The following is a 9,696-nucleotide window of genomic DNA, read 5'->3' on the forward strand; positions in this document are numbered from 1 at the left end:
CCCTGATCCTGAGGTGCTTTTTTTTTAAACTAAAGTAGAGTTGACTTACTTTTTATTTATTTTCTAATTTTTATATTTATTTTTATTGTTTATTATTATTAATGTGCTTTTAGGATCCTAATTTCTTTAAGTGTCTGAAATAACCCTCCCTTATTACTGTGCTGTTAGAACCTCAAGCTTTGGAAGAAATGGGGGAGCTTATTGTTTGTTAGCAGGAGGTAAAATTGTGACCGTCAACAAAATAAAAAAGAAACTCTGCGTGGAACTAAATCCTTCCTTTCATGGCCTCCTTTCTTTATATCTGCTGGGCCATTTAGTAGGAATCTTGTTGATTGCCTTAAGCCCTAATCTCTGAACACTTCTTTGTAAAACACACTCCAAGGTAGGGTTAAGTGAAGCCGATATGATTGTATTTTTATTATTGTTATGATTGCTGCTTCCATAAAGCCAGCCTAAGTACCCCGTTTGTTATGATTATAGTCTAGTAATAAAAGAGCATCTTAAGTGAAGCAAACCCTGTCACCCATCTAAGCTCAGATGGAATTTTATGTTAGAAATTAACATCTCCAGCCTTTATCTCCAATTGAGCTGTGAGAGCCAAAGCTTCAAGGACCAAACCCCACCATTAATCAAGGTCGACTTCTTTGTTTTCTTTCTGAAAATACATTTACTTTCTTCTCACCACTGCAATAAGGCTCCAAATTCTCACTAAAACTGTCCTCTCAAAAGCCATGGCAGGTGAGAAAGTAACAGCCAAATCCAGTGGTTCAGTGTCTCTACTATCATCAAGGTTTTCTAGACATTTTCACTTGCATCTTCCTGCACCAGGGTTATGAGGATTAGAGTGTGAATGGCCAGCAGTGAACAGGGGGAACCGAGCGTTAAGTGTGTTCCCTTGACTCTGCCCCTCTTTTCATATTCATTTAGTTACACCTTTTCAGGAATAAAGAAATATACTACCGCAATTAATGATATTATCCTTTTATAGAGTAGCATTACTGTATCCCTGAAAAGCTGCTACCAGGGATGTATTTACTTTCTATCACCTTTTCTGCACCTGAGAATCCTGGAAATGATGTAACATTGAGTATCAACAATGGACCAGACACAGGTGATGGTTCTTAACCATCCAACAATCCCTGGACGCCGTACATTATCTGCATTTCCTAGATGAAGATTCGGAGGCCAAGAGGTGTGAATTAGCTTTTTCAGACTCAAACATCTGATGCGTCTTGGAGGCAAAGGCCTCAAGGAGCTTAGAGAGTGACTCACAGTCTACCTTTTGGGACAGTTATTTTACACCTGAGATTCACGTGTGACCTTTGTTCTACTTCATGGATTCCCCTGACCCATGTGTCCTGAGACAGATCTTACAGTGGCGGAATCAGTGAGCCCCGAAGTTCTGGAACTGTCTCTTCGGAAGTGACCCCCAGGTGATGCACATTCTATGTCCCACCTATAATTATACCAGGTCCTTTTCTGCAATTCTCCATGTAACTAATTGTCGGAAAAGAGCAACTGTTCCTCAAAGCCTTGAGGAAAGTAAACAAACCATAAATAATGGTTTATTAGTTTAATTAGTGAACTCTCTCACATGTTCTGTTGGGAAGCTAGGAAACCCAATGAAGCTAATTATAAATGTGTGGTTGACAAATAAAGGCCAAGAGGCTCAATTAATTAAAAGTCCCCAAGGACAAGCAGCGCGGGGTTTCCTTCATCTTCAAGGAAGAGGGAACAGGTGGCGTATTGGGAGGTGGAGGCCTCCTTTCCAGCCTGGAACCAGGTAGCTACTGTGGATAAATGTTCTCAGGAAAACTCTCTTGCCATTTTCTGTCTACTCACAGAATCCTCTCTTCCATTTCTAACGCTTCTGATCACCAAATGTTGAAACCAAGCAGGACCCTGTGAAGTCTTCCCGGGCACACATCCCAGCCCGTGTCCCCCACCTCTTATTTACAGAAAAGCTTTAGCCTCCGTGAGTTCCAAAGAGCAAATTGAATCAGAGAAGTGAGAAAATGCAGAAACAAAGGAAAACAGTCAAGCAAGACAAAAGAATAATAGTTTAGCCATGAGACGAAGTCCAAGGCCTTTAGTTCCTCCTCAGGGCCGTAGGTACTATCCTGAGAGCTGTTGCACAGATGCTGAAACCCCCTCCAGGTGGAAGAAGTTAACTGCACGCTGGTCACCAGCACGGAGACCCCAGACCTGTTGGAACCAGAGGATGATGACTGAGGTTCCTGAAGCATCACCCCGTTACCATGACCGGGCACCCCGAGGGGATTCAGGATGGAGAAAAGCAGGATTGTGGCCCTGGAGAGCTGAGGTGCTGATCAAAGGAATGATTTCAATGAGCCCAGACTCTTGTATCTTGCCATTCATAGAAGAGCGCTAAATTCATTAACTTATTAACTTGAGATGTCTGGTTTTTCTTTAATTAACAGCAAGCTTTTGACATTCCGACTACCTGGTCTTTGTTGCAAAAACTCCTATGTATTCTGGATTACCACTTCAGAACAGTACCTCAGAGCTATCTGAGAGGCTGTCTCCCGGGTATAAGTCCTCAGCAAGTCCGCTGAACAAAACATCATTCTCAAACTTTAGGTTGCACTTTTTTTTTTTTTTCCACTCCACAGTTCCACCTCATGACCTTATATACATATGCATATATACATATGTATATGAATGTATAGATGTGTGTGTTTGTGTACGTATGTAAATCTCAGATACATATGTGCTGAGGGAAAGGTAGAGCCATGGACGTAGGTGCAGGTGTAGCTGGACCACAGTAGGTGGGTAGAGATGCGGAAAGTTTTGTAGGCAGCTGTAGTCGCCTTTGCTCAGTCTGTATCTTCAGGTCTCATCCACACACGTCACACCTATTGGCCCCCAACAAATTCTCGTTAAACAAACACACAAACACTAGACTTTCCAGTATGGAGAGCTACTTGTGTATTCACTTCTGTGAGCTTGCTCCAGGGAAGGGGAAAATATCTATGCCTTTCTTTCCTGGTACATGGCCTGCTGACCCTGGAAACATTTGTGTTTGATGAATATTTATGAAAGCTGCCACGTTAATTAAAATATAAAAGCCTCAAGCTAAATTAATTGGGCTGAAGTTAAAAGAAAAAAAGAACCCACAGCCCACATGCATTCTAGAAGATAACAAATGAGGGGTAGAGGTCATCTTTGTTCAGAGCCACGGAGAATAATTCAGGAGGTAAAGACTTCGGCAAGGGACACACCTGGAAAGCATTTCTAAACCAACAGACTTTGAAAACATATTCTCCATCGTGGCTTGCTGGCCTGAATCACCAGGGAATAGGACTGGGTTTAAGTGAACATCCTTACGGGTTCCCTCTAAGCAGGCTGCTGTGTTGCCCAAATGTCAATGTTCACATTCCGTGGGCACACAGGGCATCACCTCTGCTTTCGCTCAATGCTCCCGAAACCTGCAGGACACATGAACCTCACACCTGGACCTCACAGTATCGAATCGCTGTGATCTCAGCACAAACCACGACGTTTACCACCAACGTAGCTCGCCAAACAAACATCTGTTATTGATAGGAAACAAGGTTCATGTTTTGCTTAAGGACTGATAAAAAGGCAATTTGGGGGAGTACTGTTTTTCTCCAACCTCTTCGTGTCATTATGTTGATTTTCTTAAATCTTATTTTCTCACCAGAGTGCTTGACCGAATCTCCCTCCGTAAAGTAACACAAATCCCCTCATGTCCTGGGTGCTGAGGAGTGGATATCTGTCACGCAGAGCTTCCTGGATTTTCCCTCCTGGATCACAGCTCTGAGAAGGTAAAAGTGAGCTTGGGGTCCCCTCTATTTCTTGCCCAGATTTACATTTCAGGATAGCAGGTTTGGGCATCAACATTCATCCTCATTCTAAACACCCCTCTGGGTCCCCCTTTCCTGCAACATCTCAGCAGGTGGGGGCCCCTGGGTGGGGGTGGGACGTTGAGACCTGTGTCCAGGGCACCCTGGGTTTGCTCACGGGAGCGGTACTATTGCCCCATTGGAAAGGTCTCATCTCTCACATCAGTGGAGAAGAGCCTCTTATTGTGCGGCTCAATTATTCATCTTTATTGAGCTGGAGGCTGTGTGTTCATATGAAATTCACCCTTTTGTTACAGCGTTTGAGAATAATTAGAAGGCACTAAACCAAATGAATGAATCATCACAATATTTTTAATTAAATATTACCAGGTGAAGTCACTTGAGAGGATTTTCATTATTTAGGACACAAACAGGCAGAGATTTCAATTATGTCTACTATATCTCCTACTTTCAACATTAAAAAAATGCCACTGAATAAAAAAATGGAGTTCATTCTATTGATGTGATTTTGAGACTAATTCATTCCGTTTATTGTAATCACTAGGAATTTCTTGTGGGCAGTCAATTAAAAGTGTTAAAAAGTCTCAAGCTTAGAGGTGAGAAAACCTTACCATGGTGGATAACTGTAATTATTTCAGTCATTAGAGGAGAAAAGTAGCTAAACAACTGAATGATAAGACAAATGAAAACATACAGCCACATGAACACTGGACCTGATGTTCACAGCAGCACTGTTCATAATTGCCCCAAAGTGGAAATGACCCAAATGTCCATCAAGTGATGAATGGATAAACAGAATGTCAAATGGACCTACAATGGAATATTATTTGGCACTGAAAAGGTGTGTATTACTGATATGTGAATAGATGGACCTTAAAACCTCATAGTAAGTGAAAGAAGCCCGTCACAAAAGACCACATACTATATGATCCTATTTACATAAAATGTCCAGATTAGGCAACTCCATCAAGGTAGAAAGTTGGTTCGTGTTTGCAAGGAAGTAGAGTCAGGAAGGATTCAGGAGGGACTGCTAACAGGTATGAGGTTTTCTTTGGGGGTCATGAAAATATTCTCAACGTAGATTGTGGTCTTGGTTGTTCAACTTCAGAACTCTAAGAAACATTGAATTATGTCCTTTAATTGGGTGAATTGAATGGCGTGTGCATTCTAGCTCAATAAATCCATTTAGAAATGGAATGAAGGCCAAGTAATCACAGTCCCCCAAAATGCCACATATAACTTTTGAAAAACTCGTTTACCTTATTTATTTTTTAAGTGAAAAACAAATCCAATCATACCCCTCTATTCACATTCAAAAATGAAATAAAGCCCTACATAACTAGTGTATTTGGTTCTGTGTATATTTTAGTATTTCTCTCTCTCCATATTTATACATTCTAATATATTTTTATACATTTAAATTTTTAGGAAAAAAAATTTTTAACCTGTATTATTTATGTATTAAACATAACACATAACGTATAGATAACATATATACATAACATATACAACATAGGTTTTTAAATTTTTTTTCCTCGTGGCAAGGATTCCCTTGATGAAATAAGTATCAGGACATACATTTTGGTGGGGTCTTTGTGGCCCAACAGACAAGAGGGCGAGACTTCTTGCATTTTGATAGCAGCATTGCAATGGATACCCTATTTAGGGACTGGGAATAAAGGAAACAGATTTCTACAGATGTTAATGCCACAGACTCACTAAATTTCTAGGATCACCTGAAAATAACCCAGCCGTTTAAAAACTCTTCAAGGGTTAAGAGTGACTTGATTCTGAACTTTACAACAAAATTAAAATAATTTATTAATAATAGTAATAACAGCCTACACTTAGCACTGAACAAAAACCATAGGCAGTTGTATAAATACTCATTGAATTCTCAACATGATGCTATTATTAGCTTGATACTATTATTATGTCTACTTAAGTGGAGATCATTTGCTTCAAATTAATTTTTGAAAAATAAAAGTATTAAATGTAATTGCCCTATTAGCTTAACAAAAAATTTAAAAATATAATTCACTTTTTTTTTTTTAACACTGCTAACTCAGTTAATTTGGGATTACATCAGTGGGGTTTTTTAAAATCAAATTTTCTTTTAGGGCACATCTGATAAATATAGGTTTTAGCACATCAATGTTATTGGTTTTTTTTTTTTTTTATCATTTGAAACCAAATGGCTTATCTACTTACTTAGTCCAATGAGGATGTGTGTTTGCATCTCCACGTTGGAATTTTCCATTGACTACTCTTTTAAGATCTTTTATCTACCCTGTGTAGGAAACAGACTAATGAAAAGCTTTAATTATTTTCCCATCTACTGACCCTAACTGTCCTTTTCTCCATCAGTATCCATTCCATGTGCAAACTCTGAACCTGTAACTATGATGTCCCAGACACATGACACTGGAGGGTCACATTTCTCCAAGGATTATTGAGATGATGATGATATAACATCTTTGAAATTCCTCACTCTATGCCTGACACACAGTATGTGCTCAGTTTCTCTCCTCATTCTGTTTTTGCCTGTACCATCCATTGCTGGGCCTTGAGACTGTGATTTTGCATGTTTTACCACTTAACTCTCACAACAATCCTATGAGGTAACTTCTAATCACACCCCAACTTCACAGATGTGAAGATTGAGGCACAGAGTGATTTTCCCAAGGTTGTAACTACACTGGATTGAGAAAAATCAGAATTTAAAACCAGCAGGGACTGTCTCCTTTGTAATAAACCAGTAATTTAGTGAGCAAACTGATTTCCTGAGTTCTGGGAGCCGTTCTAGCAAATTAGTTGAAACCAAGGAGTGGTGTGGGAACCTCTGATTATAGACAGTTGATCAAAAGCACAGGTGATGACCTGGACTTGCAATTGGTGTCAGAAGTGGGATAGGGATGTCTCATAGGACTGAGTTCCTAACCTGTGGGATCTGATGCTGTCCCCAGGTAGAGGGTGTCAGAATTGAGTTGAACTGTAGGACACCCAGCTGGTGTCCAAGAATTGCTTGGTAGTGTGCGGAAACCCTCCACACATTGGAATTGGTCGATCCTTTGTGACTCTCTCCACACAATCTTCCTGTCCCCTCCTCTGTTTCAATCTTGAAGCCCCCCAACTCTTAATAGTCTGGGGGTCTTGTACTAACCCTCATGGTTTCTCTATACCCTGTGAGCACCTTATAAATAATTATTTTATTAAACTGTCTTTAAATTCTCCAAATTTGTGCCAGAGATTTCCTAGTTTTACTGGAAAAGTACTCTTCGGTTGTCAGTTTTCTGTTCTCTCCTTTACCACAGAGAGACACAAATATAAAATTGCAAACCACAGTGGAACTAGCACTGTTGCCTTGCAAAAGTCAAGTGCAAGTTCTTATTTTCACCCTGTTCTAAGGGTTCTAAATCCTTTGTTACATATCAGTTAATCAGCTCTATAAAGATATGAAATATGCATCTGAATACTTCCCAGAGTTCTGTATCAAAGCAATGCACACTTTACAACCGTTGAAAGTGCCCTGGAAGTTTGCAAAAATCATTATTTTTAAGAGAAAAAAAATATGTTTCGGCTATAAATGGCTTCTCTCTAAATGATTGAGACAAAGGTTATTAGTACCGTAGAATGAAATTGAAAAACACACCATCTGGAGCGTCTGAGGATATTTCTGGGGCAGGGTCATACAGAACAGCCCCAAAAAGCTCTCTGAAGGTGGTCCTGAAAACTTTGAGTCTTACCAAAAGGACAGTTTTGTCTTCTAGCATATTCTGAATATTCTTTCCAGGTTGCTAAATGAGGCTATGATTCCAATACGAATCCTCTCCCTAAATATTATGTGATGTGTCAACAAATCATTCATTTTTTATTATTTTTTAAATGATTGCTAACACTTTCTTGACTCTTCAAAACCCGTTTCTTACCCTTCAAAATGGCTATTGCTTTTTATTTTTTTGACCTCTTCTTCTCTCCTCTTTCTTTTCACCTCTCTTCCCCCATCCTCTTCTCCAAGTCAACATTTTGTGTTCTGTGTTACCCCTGAAATGCCTTGGTCTTATTTTCTTGCACTTTCGGGAGAGCTTTCTTGCTCTGGCTGAAGCAAGATGAATGGTACCGTGAAAGATGACAGGAAGTCCTGGGCCCCCATCCTGCCTCTTCCACTTACAGGCTGTGTGACCGGGTGTCAGTTGCAGAGCTGCTGTGAGGCTGTGTCCACGTGTATAAAATGGGGCACCATGACTCATTTATAGGATTTTTATGCAGGTTAGTTCAAACAAATTCCAGTTATACACGGAAGACTTAACACACATTTATTTTGCTCCTTCACCCAAGGAAGGGGTGGACATATCAACACAGTTTTGTCCAAGGAAATAAGACAGAGCCGTAACAGGACTGCTGGTCTCAGGAAAGAGATCCTGGTGCCCGCAGAGGGGGCGGCCAGGAAGAGCTGGTCTGCTGTAGAATCTCAGGAAATGCCCAGAAGTAGAGGTGCCAGGTACCTTGGACAGTAGCACAGAGATGGAGCTGACGAGAAAGGTAGCCTGTAGCATCTGAATAAGGACAGTTACACCCCACATCCAGCCCGTCTGCTGTCCTTGCCGATCCGATTGGGAATCTGCCCTCCACCCCAGGGAAGTGATGGGAAATTAACATGGGAGGCTCTGGTGAATGTCTCCGTGCCCCACAGGCTGGGGCGGATTGGATGAAACAAGAAATGAGGACGCATTCCACGGATGGACTGGGGAGGGCGACAGAACACCCCTGCTCTAGACTGGGGAGCGGGGCAGGATGCCCATTTGTCCTTTCTTTGCCCACAGACCCCAACGCGTTGAGAGGCAGCCGGGCTTGGGGACGAAGGTGCCAGCTCTGCCGGCAGAGGGCCTGGAATCTCGCTACTCTGTGTCCAGGAGACCACCCGTGAGTCATTTAAAGTGTCTGGGCCTCAGTTTCCTTGTCTGTAAATGGGGCTAATAGTCACACCAACTGCATGGGGCTGTGAGGGCCGGGGGAAGGAGGTAATAGATGCACCAGGGCGTCAGAACGGAGCCTGGCACAAGGTAAGTGTTGTTAAAAGTGTTTGTGACAAATCTTTCTTTTTGTCTCTTAAATGTTTTCCAGGACACACACACACACACACACACACACACACACACACTCACTCCTCTGGAAATGTGTTTTCAGTTTTTTGTTTTCCTGATCATGAAGTAAATTTTCTTAGCGTTTTGCATGATGTCCTTAACAGTACTTAGATATTTTTCTGAAACTATCTGAATCATTTCTTGATTTCAATGGAAACAATACGCACCTAATCATGGTAAGATTCCCTTCTGTTTTTTTCCTGTTGATATTGTGAGCATCCTTCAGCATCTTACTTTCTCTTGAGTTTTGCAACTCAGAAGACCGCAGCATCATCTGCAGAGTTAAGCATTTCATTAAAAAAAAAAAATCCCTCCTCCAGACCACTTATCGTAAAATATTAAGTAACGCTAATCCAGAGGCCCGTCGACTGGCGATTCATCATCCAGAAATATTCCTTTTGCTCCCTGCGAAAGAAATGAATTATTGCCTGCTGACAAAAGGCTCTTCCTGAGCCCAAGATTGTTAAAGAATTGAGCATGTGTGGATGCTGATCATTGTTGGAGGGTTTTTGAATCAAAGCTAAATTAACGGGCTCCACTTACTCTCTATTTTCTGCATATGCTCCTTTCTGGAATTAAGGGCAATTTGCTCGTGATGTTTAATACAAGCAAACGTCGCTTTGTTAGCGTCTTATCATAAGTGGTGCCATCTGTCCCATCTATTAACATAAGAAGCGGGGGGCAGCTGGGTGGATAGTTCACGG

General features: G+C 41.1%; 1 long non-coding RNA gene across 1 annotated transcript in view; it reads left to right on the forward strand.

Moving 5' to 3' along the window:
- LOC131742340 (uncharacterized) overlaps positions 1 to 8,765 on the forward strand; it is a 56,940-nt gene extending 48,175 nt beyond the window's left edge. Inside the window, exons 2-3 of the long non-coding RNA XR_010836827.1 lie at positions 3,686 to 3,809; positions 8,672 to 8,765. This is a non-coding gene — a long non-coding RNA (uncharacterized lncRNA). The remainder of the gene's footprint in view (positions 1 to 3,685; positions 3,810 to 8,671) is intronic.
- The last annotated feature ends 931 nt before the right edge of the window (positions 8,766 to 9,696 follow it).

This window comes from Kogia breviceps, chromosome 15, assembly GCF_026419965.1.
Source record: "Kogia breviceps isolate mKogBre1 chromosome 15, mKogBre1 haplotype 1, whole genome shotgun sequence".
Lineage (NCBI taxonomy): Eukaryota > Metazoa > Chordata > Mammalia > Artiodactyla > Physeteridae > Kogia > Kogia breviceps.